Source organism: Cupressus sempervirens, chromosome 10 (genome assembly GCF_028749045.1).
Source record: "Cupressus sempervirens isolate cs-2001-9-10 chromosome 10, ASM2874904v1, whole genome shotgun sequence".
Taxonomy (NCBI): Eukaryota; Viridiplantae; Streptophyta; class Pinopsida; order Cupressales; family Cupressaceae; genus Cupressus; species Cupressus sempervirens.
Window position 1 is genome coordinate 558,400,616 of NC_143127.1, and position 15,776 is coordinate 558,416,391.

Below are 15,776 nucleotides of genomic sequence, written 5' to 3' on the forward strand. Positions count from 1 at the left end.
TATGTTGATTCATTGATAAGCCTCCCATTATTATCTCTAATTTTGATTCACTTGGCAACTCTTCAAGAAATCAAAACTTCTCCTTTCACCAATACTTAAACCATCTACTCAGTTCTACTAATCAATGCCAGCAACATCTACATAAGAAATCTTCTTTAGCTTCACATTCATACACACTCTTGTGTTCACCCTTGTGCACCTCTAATCCACCTTTCACACCACCATTACAAATTTTTTTCCAGCTCTATACCTCTTTAAATAGGCATTTCTTTCTTTTCCATTTTTCATGATCATCGTAGATATTAAGGTTTATGATTAGGTTCAACATGATTCATTATATTTGTCCATCTTCTTGATCATCCTCTAGAAACTTCTTTAGAATTTGTGTATTAGGTCTTTACCTAATCTTCACCTTGAATTTAATGATCCAACTCATCAATCTTATCTTCAACATAGTTTACATCTCGCAAGAAATAACTAAGTTGACTAGGAATCAAGATTTCCTTGAATTCATTTTCAACACTATTACTTGGCAATCTATAAATTATGACACTCGGTCATTATTGAATTACTCGATCATTGTAAAAATTTTGGCTCAACATCAACTATCTTGTTTGGTCGATACTAACACTTGGTCAATACTAGATTTGCTTGGCACTAACTCTGGCTTGGTTGACACTAGCATCACTTAGTATTCCTTAGCCTTTTACTCTATTGCTTAGCTTAGCTTAACTTTCTTAACATAAACAATAACTTCGCTTTAGCAAAGTCTATACAATCAAATGTCCATTATAGCTTCCTTTTCATAACTCAACGTTTCCTCTAGGTGCTATTGTTATGAGCAATTTCTCAAATCCTTTTCATCAATCAAATAGATATTACATTTAGATTAGGTAGCAATATGTTTTATCAATATATTTGACATCAATGACAAAACAACAATTGTTCCAATTCTAAGTTTCCAACAATTTTGTGGTATGTACAAGGAGTCCCCTACATCAAGAAGAATACTATAAACCTTTCTTGCATTTTGAATCTCAAGGTTGTTTTAAGTTTTCAAATTTAAGTCAAGTCAATTGAATGACTTTTGCAAGGTGTGCATGAAATCAGATAGAGAGAGAGAGAGAGAGAGAGAGAGAGAGAGAGAGAGAGAGAGAGAGAGAGAGAGAGAGATTCTCTTGCATTAATATGGTTAAATTCACAAAAAACTAGGACTTTTACTAGAGATGTCACTCATTTTGAGGAGCCACATTACAAAAAAGAAAAGCAAAGTTCTAGATTTATCAACTTTTCATGTTACAAAAAAATGACATCGATCTAACAATTTTTAAAAAAAATTTAATGTCCATGTTTTAAACATGCCCAAACAAGAAGCAAAATAATATTGAAGCACCAAACTTTCCTAATGGAATGCATCTGACATTATCCAAATAAAAAGTTATTGATCAATATTTTGTTTATTGGAAATCATCTACTTGAAATTTGCAAAATCTACATATAAATGTTGAATACAAAATTACTAACCACTTCATTGATGCAACCAAATATAACTATAATTGAAAAAACTTCTCAACTACCCAATATCTTACCAATGAAACAAAGCTTTGTACTTGGTGGTACTTATTTTGAAAACTTCTCAATAAGATATAAAGGTAATATTACAACTCAAGGGTCTAGGGATAAATCCACAAAATGAAAGCCCTAGAGCTTTAATATATGTAGGCCACCTATACTGACCTAGCCTCCTGCCACTCCCACAGGCATTATATGTGGTTGTTCTAATCCAATGATAGAAAAAAATTCTTCAAGTCACCAAGTTATAGATGTGAATATAATCAAAGGTGCACTAAAAGACTTGTAATTCTAATAATTTAGCTTATTTAAGAAGTAGTTGTAAATGACAAGTGACAAGAAGAATAGTGAATTCCAAATTCAAATGTTTTTGATGAGGTGTGGTTTTTTGGCTATGCTACCTAACACGAAGACAATGTGTGTTTTAGGTATATTAAAATCAAATATGAAGGAGCAAGATACCAAATAAGTTCATTGATACTTTTAGATTTTTGCTTGTTAGCTCACCACATAATTTATTTTTCTTATCAAGTCAATGGGTTTGCATAGTTTTATTAGAGCTACCTAAAGTAAGGGTTCACCTACCATGTAAATATATTAGGTAGAAGTTTCTTTTTTGTCAACTCCATTTTTGGACTTCCTTGAGTTTCTCTAATTAGTATATAAGGTGTCTCTTTTATTGGTTTTCCTATGAGTCTATGACCCTTTGGATAACACAATGATATTATGCATTCTATGGGTTCCTCCTACATCCTTTTACAATTAATGTCTATAGTTAGAGCCAACTGTTCTCATGTTCCTTGTATGGTCAAATGTTAAAATAATTAAAGTCTATTTATTGAACAAAATACATGGCTCATTTTCAAATTTAATAAATAATTAAAGTTATTTCAAAATAATTTTAATTATTTAATTATCATCATCATTTATACCTTTAAAATGAACATTTTGTTGTGAAAAACTATGAAAAAATATAAAGTTATGTAATGTTGTTCAAGATGTTTAAATCCCTAATGAAAGAAGGTATTCAATGCTCAAAATTTGAACATACATAACCAAATAGGCTTTGAGTGGTTGAAAAATAAGCAGAAAAACAAAATTAGTTTTGAGTCCTCACAATGAGAACACATAATTGGAATTTTTTAATTCTTGAAAGGAAAGAATTTCTAACCTTCTTCTATAAGATACTCAAGCAAGTCAAATCTCAAACCTCTATGCTCCAAAAAATCAAAGTCATAACTAGTTTAAAAGTTTCAATGTTATAAGAGTATAAGCATATGTAACCAAATGAATTTTTCAATGCTCCAAATTTGAGCATTTATATCTACACAACCAATTCCAATAAATTAATTATTATCTAGATTGGTTATGGTGAGACGATCTCTTGAGATGTTTGAATGGATGCTATAATTGGATGAATAGAGATTAATGTGATGGTGTAGACATTTCCCATGTATTTTCTCAAATATAGTTTAGTGCTACCAAATTTGGTTGAAAAAAATTTGAAATTTCCAAGCAAGTAATCGATAATGAGCATATATCAAAACACAAAGAGATCTTAAGATTTTATGATTGCAAGACATGTATGTTGCAACATGGATTAGAAGGATTCATCATCAAATGAAAGCCCTAGAGCTTTAATATATGTAAGCCACATGTACTGACCTAGCCTCCTACTACTCCCACGAGCCCTAAATGTGGTTGTTTGTAAGCAACATGTACTACATTGTGTATACAAAACCCTTCCTTTTCCTTTTTGTTTTCTTCCTTTTCCATTGAAAAAGATCACAACAAAGACATGGATAAGAAGGGGAAGATCACATTATAACACAATCCATCAAAATTTAATGAATTTTAGTTTCCTTGGCATTCTCCCAACTCAACAAAGCCATGAAGTTACCTTTAACAACACTAAGAAGATCCCTGTCATGCCTAGGAACAACGCTGAACCCTCCCACCTGCACTTGGCTGCGTAAAAATAAAATGAAGTTTCACTTTTTTCTTTCTTTTTCTTTTAATATCTCGATAACGTCAAAATTTTGACAATAAACTTAAGTGTTGTCAAAATTTTGACTAAAAACTTAAGTATCATCAACATTTCAACATTATCAAGATCATATTTAAAAAAAAGTGAATTTGACAAATGAAATTGACTTATCGTAAAAAAAATTAGGTAAAAAAGGGAACTCAAATGTACCAGTGACCCCTTCAAGACTTTCAAATACATATATAAAATTGGATAGTTATCTTAGAATGCATTCTGATTTAATAGGACACCCTCTTAGGCAATGTTCTTAATTAGACCAATGTATACAATCTCCAAACAAGATCATCAAGGAGCAATCCCTTTAACCTATGGCTTAGAGTCCATGGGGATCATTACAAATTAATTCAATCTAGTAGCAAATAGTGATAGTTACTATTCTAATTGATACTAGTCCAAATATTTTAACTCATTTAATAAGCATTTCTCATTTATAAACCACACCTATGTCCTCTTAGACTTGTCCAAAAAGAAGCCTAACACCCTATTTATAATCAACATCAAATTTCATATGTCAATTCATTACATTAGAAATAATATATCCAAGTCTAAATAGATCCACACGTAAATTAAAGGATTTATACTAACAATACCATAAATTAAGAATAAGATTCATAGACAATGGAATATATGCAAATTTAAGGACAAATGTTTAAATGGTGAGAATGTAGTCTTTTTATTAAAGAACACAGATAGCAAGGATGATCTCTTATGAAGGAAAGCTTAACCTATAACTGAAAGGGCAAATGTAGCCACATGTGGTTTCACTTTGGAAATTTAAAAGCACATTCATATAAAACTATTATCAAGATGTAAAGGAAGGAATGCCTTCCTAAGACCCCAATTATAGTTGAGGGCACATGTACACAAGTATGGATAAGATAGAAAGGTACCAGTAATGATCAAAGAAGAAACAAATAATCTACAAGGATAACCCTTATGCTAAATCCTAAAATTGGAGTATGCCCCATTTATTTATGTATTCTATATAGGACTTCGGTCCCAAGCTAGACTTGAGATTTTCTTCTTCGTTCTTTCCTACTAGTGCTCATTTGAATAGAAAAAATTGCACTTTATCTTAATTATATATTCCTAAAGGCTTTGGTTGTATATATATATATATAGAAGACTTATAGTTGAGTTAACTTTATAATCATCTAGTTATGAATATTTAAATATTATGAGAGAAATTGTATATAGTTTAATTATAATTATAATTTCAAGTTTGAGTTATCTCAAGTTGCACTATGAATTAATGGAATGTAAATATTAATATTAGACTTAAATAGAAGTCGATTTAGACATGAAATTGATATTAAGATTTAATCTAATAATATACATTTATGTTATTAATTAAATCGTTCTTGATTTAAGATTATTTAAATTAATAACCTAATAATATTGCATGATTGATAACCTTCATCGAATTGTGAAACGATTATGAAATGAAAACTTGAATTTGATGCAAATCATTTTTTTTGGAATTATATTTTAAAAAAAAAAACTAAAATGGTTGATTAACTACACTTATTTTATATACCTGTTGAGGTTTTGTGTTTTATCTTGTGATGAGTTTTTGGGAAACCTAGTAGTTTGACCAAATAGGATTGTTTACTAGAGGCTTGGGAAGTGATGGTTTTATGTTGCTGCTATGTGATGTTATTTTGTCATGATCATTTTATTCCCAACTAATATGCTATATCCATGTGTTTGTATGATGAGATCGAGTTCTTTTTTGTGAGCTCATGTATTGTGATTTTCTTGGTTTAACCTATGAGGCTTTCGATCAATTATCTATTAGTGCTTTCTAGTTGCTTGTATAGAACTGAGGCGAATATTATGAATTCATGAAATATACTTCAATGAGCTTAGAGTAGGTTATCTATGTGTATGTTGGGAAGTGGCTTGCAATGGAGGTCGGAGCCCAAAGGAGGTTGCCTAGGTAACCCATTGTAAGTTGTATTAATAAGTAACAACATTTCATTAATGGGGTTGAAATGAATTAACAAGAGCTAGTGTTTTACCTCGCCCATGCCTCGAGTGCTAGTATAGGCTAGGATGGGAGTAGAGGGGATGCTTGTTTGCAACCTTGCCTCATTAGTATGCCTTGTCTGTAAGAAAGGATACTGCTACCACATAGAGTCATTAGGGGGTTGAAGTCTAGAGAGGTTTCTAGGGTAACCTTAGAGTTGGTTGATGTGATGATACTTGGCCACATGCATATTAGGTTTCCTATGTGTCTTTTTTGCCTCTAGGATTAGATGTTACTTGTATACTAGGTACCTTTGAGATAGATTGCTATCAGGATTCCTTGACGTAGATTCTTGTTCGACTTTTGGATTGTTATCCATTCGAGACTTGAGATTATCTCCTTAGCACGATGGGAGTGGGCTATTTAGGTTCCATGAGATCGAGTGGTAGTGTTTCTTATACCATTGAGATTTGATAGCTAGATGTTGATGCTGGATGTACCTTGTGTAGTTGTTCTATTCTTATGATCTTCTGATTATGTTCTATGGCCATATTCTAGTATATTGTACTTTGATTATTTGAGATCCTATGGGATGTTGTATCTTATCACGATGTATATATTCTTTTAGCATTTTATAACTTGTGACTTGTACACAGGATGATTATGCAATTTGGTAATGCCATGTGGAATCTTATGTACTCGTATATTCTTATACCTATACCTAAACTTATTTTAATCATCACAACAACATATAAATTAATTATACAAAACCAATTCTTTTATTTAACTTGTTATTTCTTATTTTCAAACTAACCAGAAATAAGACCAAAATAGATAATCTTAAACTTACAAGATAAATAAAATCTATACACAACATTCTATATATTTATAATAACCCTAATCTAAATTTAAGATATTATTTCTTTCTTAAATAAAAACAACATAGTCAGTTTTATCAACTAACTATTATTTATCCCTACTTTTAAGAGACAATTTATATAAGAGAATTATACAAAGCCAATATGTAAATAGCAATAAATGATTAATATAAAGAGTAGGCTTACACCTCTTAAAAAAAACCAACCACCTTCTAATTTAAGTTGAAAAACCACCCAAGCAGCAAGAAGATAAAACATAGAAACAGCAAGGATAAAAACCTCAATTTAGCAAGTGCGCGTTCTCAAGGTGCATGTACGTTACGAAACGCTAAAAATGCTGATAAGGTCACACATCTCTTGCCAAACGCATAAAACCAGTATATAATGTATTGAATTCGCGGAGCTCATATTTTTGTTTTGTTTCAGTTTCAACTTTTAACTCTTGCCAGAGAGGAAGATGACACACTTCGCAGAGTGCATCCTGTTTGCGGGTACGTGAACTGTGTTTGAAGATGTTTTGTGTTCGAATCACATCTTGGTATTTTTTGTGGACAGTTAATGGAATTGTTTATGTCACATCTTATGGATAAATTGCATTTTAATCAACCTTGTTAAATGAACTATAGAATATATGTGTACAATATTTGAGCAACGGGTTGCATCTTATAGGCACAAACGCATTACATGATTACTAGAGCATAACCCTCCGATTGTGGTATATTTGTTGAAATTTTGGGCTGGCTTATATGGTGAGACAGATTTTGACCTAGGCTACACCCTTATGATTCCGTCTAGGTTTTTCCGCAAGAGCAGCTTTTTCACATATTTATATGTTTGTGGGCATTATCAGCTGCCTTATATAGTAAGGCAGTTTTGAATCTCGCCTGTAGTCTTATGTTTCAAGCCGCATTTTCACTGAAATTATATATTCCGATGAACGATGTCAAAGTTGTTCAGTAGAGTAAAGCGATTGCCTTTGCACTGTCAGCATTTTGTCTCTAGCTAGACTAGGTCTGTGACCTTATTACATTTATAATTAGGGATTCTCAGGTACTGCATATTTAGCTCTTAACCATGGGAAATTGGCCTTGAGCCATCTTGAAAAAGCAAATATTCGTTTCAAGACTATTAATTGTCCATAGATATTTGATTGTGAAAAATGGGCTTGATTAATTTTTTAAGCATTCCTCACAAACTTACAATTACGTCCTTCACTTTACTGGTCAGAATTAGAGAAACAACTCCAAAAGGCCTAATGTTTTTTTTAAAATTTATTTATTTTTGGCGTGCTTGTAGGTTCCATAGGCTGCTTTGGCCTCGTAGACGTTATTAAAATCGTTCGTTCATTCATTCTTTATGAAATACCAATGCAATTTGAACTTGCACCTAAACTTATGTTGCTTAGTATTTAGTTTCCAAATCCATTTTTGAGCAGTGCTCTTTTCCTTCCTATTAAATTGACGGTGAAATATTACCCTTTTCAGTCCTTGCTCAGCAATATTGTCACTGGAAAATTAACTGTTAAATTGATAGATGAAGTTTGTTACAGTATAAACACGTGGGGACACCTTACAGCCATTATCTCTTTCAACAATTCCCTGGAGGATATAAATCCCAGAAAAAAAACGAACAAGAAGAAACATATAAACTCAACGAGTACTCCTAAAATCAGAAACAATTTCCTCTTCCTCTCTCTGGATTGACAAATTTATAGACACTGTTAATTAGATTTAACTGGAAAAGCTCTTCTCTCTAGGAAGAATTGTGCTATCTGCAAAAATTCAAATTCTTATTGCTCCTTAACAATCACATGACATCTCTTTTTATGCAGGGAAGACATGAAACAAGGAAGTTTTTTTTAATATTCTAATGGTCCTGAGAGTTGTACATTTAGACAAGACTTATTTTTTAGATTGCTATTTTAAAATTTAATGCCATTTTTCCAGTAGTCAGATACCACTATGAAATTATACGTTTAAGAGTGCCTACTGTGTTTTCGCAGCAATTAGGCGTTGCTTTAAAGTCGCATAGCAAAAGGATAGTAGTATAGATTTACTTCCCTATCCCTGGCAGTGAAAGCTACTATATAATTACACAGAAAGAAAGGGTTAACACCAATCCAAATAGTATCTTTCCTCTTTTGACAACTTTTATGGTGGTATTCATTTCAGGATTTGATGGATTTATTTGTTGCTACTGTTAATGGCAGTGCAAGCAGCGATTATTGTTGTGTGAATCCATAGGACTGGGGCAGGGTTTATTGGTAATAACTATTAATATTTTATTAGGATTTAGATTTACACTTATTGAAAATCCCCTATAGCCAATTGAAGTGTGGATGGCAGATTGTTGCACCTTTCCAACTTTCAACAGCTTTGTTGATTTTCAATACCTTGCTGCAAATTTAGGAGATTCAGCTAGAACCAGTATCTGAGAAATATTTATTTAAATAGGAACGATTTGCAACCTATTGGAAACTAGTATAACCATTAACTCAGTGGTTGAGTATTAAATATGAAATGTAGGACGAATTTCCCAAAATTCTTCCATATTATATTTTTATTCACATTTAATTTCCCTTGAAAATCCTTAAATTGTAGATACTAATCTTTCCTGTTGAAATATTCTGACTCAAGGTTGCAGTCCTTAACTAAGAGGTGAAAACTACAGACACATTACAGACATAAACAGAAAATATAAGCATTATTGTAAATCCAGAGAATTTAATAACTGACATCAATAGACTTAACAAATATATGTTCTCAAACTGAAGTTGGAGCTATAGAAACAATAATTTTGTCTTCCCAGTACTCATACACAGAAAACATAGAATTCAAATTACACCGTATGTATATGCCAACAGGCTGGTTCCTAAGAAAACAGTAATCAGATACACAATTGACCTTGAATCATTCTAGTCATGCCCACAATTAATAGGTAAACAAACCCATGCTATCTGATCGCTCTTTGTCACTTGTAAATATTGAGTTCAGGAGTCTCAAATCTGCAATTCTCTTATCCCCAGTCGAGTCTTCTTGTACTATACTTTCATATAGATGGTCATAATGTTGGCATCTTAATGGGGCGTTGAACCTCCTTCCAGCTACCAAAGCAGCGAATCAGTGTAGATTATGGAAGTTGTAAAAGCATCCTTCCATTGCATTTGTAGTACTCGTCTCCTATCACTCTTTAAACACTTTACCTTGCACTGGTCGTTAATTCTGTAGTATATGTTGCAAAAACATTTTCCAAGCCTTGTCTAAGTCCAAAAGTTCAAGGGTAAGAGCATTGCATATTTGCAGTACTTGAGAACTGTCCCTCCTTGTCCAACATCTGCCAAATGGAATTGTAAAGTCACCTATTCATTTATAAGACTTTGCTTAGTAGGACCAGCACGTTTCCTACCTTGTTGCCTATCATTCTCCAATATCCAGTGTGGTTGATTATTTCCTTTTGCACACATAAATCTTTCAGCCTGGTAAATAATTTTTTAAGCTTGTTACTGTTTGTAACCTTCCAAACTGTGTCATTGGGCAAAATGGAATCCTTATTTAATAGATCATTAACATTTCTTACTACTTTCACCACTCTGCTGTCTACTTTTGTATCTGAATATATCTCTCTCAATTGCAATTGTTTTGATCTCGTTCCTTATGGAATTTTTTATAACAAGCACAGAGCCAATTCCAGTAGTCCAAGACCGACTCATGCATACATTAAATTAGTATTTGCATGTCTCCAATGTGAAATTTTATTGGTTCTAACAATGGACATGATAATATCCTTTCCTCCACCAAATCCATATCTTGAGCCCTCTGTTGATGCTCCTTTAGCATTAGAATCAACTAAGTCATCCTCAACATGGCAGTTTTTTAAATTTGTCACTTGCCGCAGTGGCTCTCCTTTAGATAGATTAGTGTATTGTACTCGTATCGGAACATTCATTTCTATCTTGGCATCTTCATGCTCAATAAGCATGATCTGATCCATCAAGAACTCATCAATCTTTTCTTCTGTCTCTTATTGTTATTTAAAGTTATTGGACTCATACTCATGCAATTCCAGTTCACCTCGTGCTTGACCATCATAAGAGGACCTTCCCCAAATATTGAGTATCAGTGATAAAAGACTCCACATCCTATCATCCTCCTGCAGTATGGCTGCCATATAAAATTGAATCTCTTCACATAGCTCGTTATTTTTTACCTCATACTTATCCATCCTCTTGAGTATCCTCAATGCAAACCCCATGTGATGACAAAGGGCTGCTGATCAATGTCAGGAAATTAGAATCATGATTTTGCATCTTCCAGGTGTTCTTGTTGTCCTTTATTGCATCTTCCTCCAAAGTAGGGCTTCTTCAACAGAGCTGCTCTATGAGGTGTGTGCAACTGAAAGTCACCTATCCTGTTGGCCATTATTAAACTCATCCATACCGGCATCTTCTTAGGTATTATGTTTTCTTGCACCCACCCATGTCATGACCCCAAATTTAAGGATATAGGCATATTTGAATAACATATTATATAATGATAATAATTAAGAATAATAATGAATAGATAATAATAAATATTATAATTACATTATGAAACCAAAGAAGATGATAATATATTCACATTTGAATATATACGACATCAATAACTAATGATATTATAATAATTAATATAAAACCATAATACAATATGGTATTATATTTACATAACATAATATGTTATAATAACATTATATAACATATTTTAAACATTAATATATAAATAACATATTTAAATATATGTAATCTTTGAAAGGATAAATATTTATAGACTATTTATACTACTCAACTATTTAATAATAACATAAATTGATAAAGATATTAATTATAAACATTATTAATTAATGTCTTTAGACATTAATGAATGAAAAGCAAGTAATCTATACCTAAGTTAACTAATGCGACAATTTATAAAACATAGATCAATAGAACAATTTACACTGATCCCGTTCACGCGAACTAACACGTCTACTCGTGAATGAATCAAAGCATATTTATGGGAATTTAGCACTCAACGGGGAAGGCAGCAGATCGCATCTCACTGAACCACATAGTAAGAAAGGAGGAAACAGATTAAGAAAAGACATCGAGTACGAGGAGTAAGGAAGTGCCGGTATATACAAAGACAACACAATACATCGCAACCGGGGTAAGATTGTAAATAGAGTAGGTCATCACGATATTTGCCAAGGGAGGTTGCACCCAATCTCATCGGGTCCTGCATCAAGCATTAATTTTGCAATCTCCAGCAGGCTTTACATTGAGGATTGACCGCAGCATATCAAGGAACAATAGACATCAGAGAAGGAGGTATGAACAACAGTGCCACACATTCCATTAGCAAGTAAAAACGTAGAACAAAGATAGCAGAGGGAACCTCATCGCCAAATCTCGTTGAGCAGCTCACCATTTTTTAGAGGATGGAACGAGGCATTGAGTGAGAAAGAATATATGTCACCCCACGATTGGGAAGGATGGACAGTAAGAAATGCGAAGGAGATACAATATAACATCAGTCCTCTTACTGGCGAACATAATAGAATCATGAATCTGCATTAAACTTGTCACACATTGATTAAGGACGTGGACGACGACAGATTGACAATCATTTGCCAAACCACAAGAGGGAGGCGGGATTAACGAAAGATACAATCAAACACATGGAAGGAATATAAGGCAATACCAATCGATAAACATCTGTGTGTTGGACCAGCTACGTCAGTATAGAGGTCATTTTGGAATCACGACAGGAAACACAATTTAAAGATCATACCAAACGAGCAAGTGTTAAGGAAGCACCGAAGGACGTGGATCATAGGACGTACATTGAATCAGGTCGAGGGGGATATGAATAAGTTCCACATCGGCTTTGATAAAAGATATCAATGCTTTTGAAGGGATAAAGGAAGTATGAAGTTTAGCATAAAACATCACTTTCACAAATAAGGGGAATCCAAGAGGGTATCATTAAAAGATATTAATAATAAGTGGATATTATTAATAAGGATATTAAAGGATATTATTATAAGTGGATATTGTTAAGGGAGGAAGGCATAAACCCATAATAAGGAATAATACAAACTAATATCTTCTTCATTACATGAAGCTATCTTTTCCTAGATGTGTATTTTTCATCGAAGATTTGGAAAATCTTGGGAATAAATACTAATTTGCAAGTGGAGAACACACACTTAAAGATTTATAAGATCTTAAATTAGGAAACTAAGAGCAACTTGAAAAGACAATAAAACGGGTCATTACAAGTGGTATCTTTGGTTTCATGGAAAAGGCCATATTTAACTTTCCTATGGGGTCTGCAATTAAGGGAGGTCTGTTAAGACACGTTATTGTAGATCAGTTAAGGGAAAGGCCATATTTAACTTTCCTATGGGGTCTGCAATTAAGGGAGGTCTGTTAAGACACCTTATTGTAGTATCAGTTAAGGGAAAGGCCATAGTTAACTTTCCTATGGGGTCTGCAATTAAGGGAGGTTTGTTAAGACACCTTATTGCAGTATCAGTTAAGGGAAAGGCCATATTTAACTTTCCTATGGGGTATTCAATTAAGGGAGGTCTGTTAAGACACCTTATTGTAGTATCAGTTAAGGGAAAGGCCATATTTAACTTTCCTATGGGGTCTGCAATTAAGGGAGGTTTGTTAAGACACCTTATTGTAGTATCAGTTAAGGGAAAGGCCATATTTAACTTTCCTATGGGGTCTGCAATTAAGGGAGGTCTGTTAAGACACCTTATTGTAGTATCAGTTAAGGGAAAGGCCATATTTAACTTTCCTATGGGGTCTGCAATTAAAGAAGGTCTATTAAGACACTTTATTGTAGTACTAGTCAAGGGAAAGACTATAAGGGCATCTATCCTTCCTATGGAGTCTACAATCAGGGAAGAGCTGCTATGATACCCTATTGCAGTACTAGTTAAAGGGAAGATAGTAAGGGAATCCTACCACTTTCCTATGGAGTCTGCAATTAGGGGAGAACACCCTATTGTAGTACTAGTTAAGGGGAAGATAGTAAGGGCACTCTACCAACTTTCCTATGGAGTGTGCAATCAAGGGAGAGCAGTTAGGACACCCTATTGTAGTGCTAGTTAAGGGAAAGATAGTAATGGCTCCTTTTCACAAAAACCTTTCTAGCCAAACAAGCAATCCACTAAGTAGACCACCTCGTGTGGATGCCTAACACCTACCACCGGGGCCAAGGGGGCCAAAGTTTCGCTCTTGAGCTTAGCATGGAATTGGCTTGGATTAACTTAATATCATTCAAATTTTTTTGAAGTTTATATATATGCATGTACTGATGCTTATTTTGTGGTTGCAAGGTTTATAAGCCTAACAAAGAAGTATCAAGGTTATGTATGATGTGTCTACATCGTGTCTACTTCGTGTCTTCATGCATCAATGTGTATGCTTCGTGTTTTCTTTGTGTCTTCATACATTCATATGTATACTTTGCATTCAAATGCATACTACATGTGTGGCTCTTTATAGAATAGAATGAAGTAATCTTATAAGTAAAAATTTGAATGAGATCTAGTAGTCAATTTTGTTATATAAGGTGAAACAAATATGAAAATGATTATTGTTTGAGGACAAGCAAATTCGAGAGGGGCGAACTTATCATGACGCCAAATTTAATAATAATAAATATTATAATTACAATAGAAATTATAATATAATTATCACACATACTATTAATAACTAATAAATTGATTAATAAATTAATCAATATAATATCTATGAGATATATATAGTAGTTATAACTAATAAAGATATTAATTATAAATATATCAAATAACAATAATAATTTTATAATTATAAGATTATCATACCAAAGGATAATATCATAATATATCATTATAATACAAATAGTAAAAGGGCAAATACCCTACGCAATAATAATAATGTTTTTTACTAATGTTATGTAATATGCGGTTACACACTCAATACAAAGGGTTGATTAATAAACCCAACCAACATTAACGCATGAAGAGTCGTCTCACATCGAACAAGTATTTTAAAAGGGTGAACAAACGACTCAGGGAGGACACAGCAGAAGATACACATTTATAAAACTACAATTAAAAGGTTTTAGTGAAAGGAAGATTAAAGTAGTTGCAGCAAATCGGTTTTAAGAAGTTACCATCGTATATCTATGCTCTGTCAAGACCCGTATCGAAGGTGGAGCGTTGAATCACGTTGGATGCAGATGAACCGACATGAATGGAGATAGCAAGATTTCAAATTCTGAATAGAAGAACAAGCAGATTGATGAGGAATATACAAAGGACGGCATAATACATATAGTATTCCGCTCACAGTCAGAATATACACGAAAGCCAGACAGACGAAAATAGCATAGGGTATTGAAGAACCTCGAATACGAAAATACAAATCAGAGTGTACAGGGGGTGCATTCAATCACTTAAAAGAGTACGGGGAATAATCCTGGTGAACAACATCAGCGGCTTCTTGGTCAGAATCTACACTGGTATATCAAAGTACCGGCCACGTAAACAAAGGCCATAAGCCGACAGCATTCATTAAGGAGGGAGATTTATATTGGTGAAATACTTTAAGAATATACAGATTCCAACTCAATAAGTAGTAATCAATATTTTCATTGTGAAGGGGAATATTCAAATCGATTTATCAAAGAGTCATATAATTATTAATAAGAGGAAGAGTATAAAGTTAACTATACAATTAGGAGAGACTCCTACTTATAATTTTATCTTCCCGCAAGTCATCAAAGTATCTATATTTTATAAGGTTGGAAACTTCTAATGATAAATTCAATATATATACAATTATAGAATTATACTTGGAGTTATTCACAAAATCTTAAACTAAAACTCAGAGCAACTTGAGGTATAGCCCAAATTGGGGTCATTACAACCCAACCCCATGATTAATCCATGACAAAGCAAACATATAAAATTTAAGGATCTTCTTGTTAGGCAACCTCTTAACCTCCTAAGGTATTTCTCCAATGAAATTATGCGCATGAAAGAATTGATATCAACCTCACTATGGGCAATCATACCTTGCTTGTAGCTGAAATATGAAAGTTGGGTTGACGGGTCTTGGACATTACCATCTTTTTTAACAATCAGAAAATCTATTTCCTCTATCATCCCATTATCATTTACATTTACACTCTGCGAGTCTCAAGCTATTGATTCCTCTTACTTTTCTATACTTCTTAAATGGTTACTTCTGAGTTTTGTTTTTTCAAAAGTGCTTCTCCCATCTTCTGCTCTTACT

General features: G+C 33.1%; 1 long non-coding RNA gene across 1 annotated transcript in view; it reads left to right on the forward strand.

The window, feature by feature from the left end:
• The first annotated feature begins 6,757 nt into the window (after positions 1–6,757).
• Positions 6,758–15,776, forward strand: part of LOC149535109 (uncharacterized) — a 30,658-nt gene continuing 21,639 nt past the window's right edge. Inside the window, exons 1-2 of the long non-coding RNA XR_016357738.1 lie at positions 6,758–6,811; positions 6,893–6,957. This is a non-coding gene — a long non-coding RNA (uncharacterized LOC149535109). The remainder of the gene's footprint in view (positions 6,812–6,892; positions 6,958–15,776) is intronic.